Source organism: Monodon monoceros, unplaced genomic scaffold (assembly GCF_005190385.1).
Source record: "Monodon monoceros isolate NGI ecotype Baffin Bay Population unplaced genomic scaffold, NGI_Narwhal_1 Super_Scaffold_7, whole genome shotgun sequence".
Lineage (NCBI taxonomy): Eukaryota > Metazoa > Chordata > Mammalia > Artiodactyla > Monodontidae > Monodon > Monodon monoceros.
In genome coordinates, this window is record NW_021703784.1 from 58,383,656 (window position 1) to 58,385,150 (window position 1,495).

General features: G+C 63.3%; 1 protein-coding gene across 4 annotated transcripts in view; it reads right to left on the reverse strand.

Annotated features, from left to right (window-relative positions):
• The window catches only part of RHOG (ras homolog family member G), a 13,106-nt gene that overhangs the window by 10,623 nt on the left and 988 nt on the right, over positions 1-1,495 (reverse strand). The window contains exon 2 of one of the 4 annotated variants that reach the window (XM_029208090.1): positions 1,286-1,338. The exons of 1 other annotated variant lie outside the window; for it this stretch is intronic. The gene's annotated coding sequence lies outside the window, so the exon portion shown is untranslated. 2 more of the 4 variants (XM_029208089.1, XM_029208092.1) reach the window with 2 other exon arrangements.

A 1,495-nucleotide genomic window follows, 5' to 3' on the forward strand; every position in this document is an offset into this window, starting at 1 on the left:
CAAAGCTGGAGATAAGTGGCAGAAAGGAAAGGAGAAGAGAGGGATCCAGAGGAATGAGGGGAGATAGAATAAACAGAGGGTGGATATGTGTGCAGGAGCCAGAAGCTGGGCACGGAAGGGAGGGGGAAGGCCACTGGGAGAGGACAGAGATGGACAGAGAAGCAGGGTAGGTGAGAGGTCAGGGCCCAGGCATGACTGTGGGGGGGAGAAGGGACTGAAGAGAACGCAAGAAGAGGGTGACGGAGGGTTCGTGTCTGAAGTCTGACGGAATCTGAAGAAGGAATGGAGGAAGACAGAATGAGAACATGTAGAATTCAGGGACTAATAAAGGGGACGGGGGGAAGACCAGGAGATGGCTCCTGATCATCTTCCAAGGCTAGAGCCTCGTGCTGCCTCCCAGAAGCCCTGTTCTCTCCATCTCCTGAAACCAGTCCTGCTCTCCTCAAGTCCTGCTCTCCTGATGCCATCTCCTCAAGGACTATCAGTACCTCTGAATAAGAGTCCTTTCACCTCTAGTCACAGGGCAAGACCAGGTCCCTTCCTTCCTCAGTTTACCCGGCAAAGACAAAGCCAGGCACTAAGCAGCGAGGCACAGCCGATGTCTACTCATTAAAATACCTGTTGCTCTGTTCCAGGGATGGAGAAGTTGGGCCTCAGAAAAACAGACATAAAGAGAGAAGGATTGGGGTCGGGGGGCTCCCCCACCCTCCGCCTGAGCGCAGAGGACCCTTAGGTTGCAGGCTGCAGCTGTGGGTCTGGACCGGCTTCGATCTTCCAGGGAAGGAGCTCTTTCTCCGCAGCCTCGGGCTTCAGAGGCAACAGACAGCCTCTCTCTCTACCTCACAAGTGTCACAACTGCCAAAGCAGCGGGAGCGCCTTCTCTAGCCCAGAGGCCCCTTCCTCTCAACACACTTCGTAACACCCCCTGCAACTCCTGGGGGCACCCCACCTCTGAGTCCCATCTCCCAGCCCTAAGCTCTTCCACTCAGAGACTTTTCTCTCGGAGCGGGAGACCCTCCAACCTCAGGAGTTCCTCGCGGCTCCCGGGGGCCGGTACCGCCGCCCTTGGTACAGGAACCCACAGTCCCCGAACCGCCGCCGGCTTGCAGTGGCCCGTCCCCGCCCCGCCCGGCCGGCCGCGCCCGCCCAACTTGAAGCGATCCGAGCACCTCCCGCCGCGGCCTCCCGCAGCCAAACTTCCCGGGCCCGCGGCCGCGTCCAGTCCGGGGCCGGCCGGGCTCCCCTCCCACGGACCCCCAGCCTGCCGGCCGGAGCCAGGCCTCACCTGGTGCCCTCCCCGCCGCGGGGGAGCTGGGGGGCGGCGGCAGCGGGTTGGGGCTGCAGAAGGAAGTGAGAGCAGGAGGCCGGAGGAAGTGGGGGGGGCGGGCCGGCCGGCGGGGCGGGGCGGGGCAGGGCAGGGCGCGGGGGCGGGGTGGGGCGGGGCTCGACAAGGAAGTCCGCAGGCCGGTTCACCCCCCCGCCCTGGTCGCCCCCC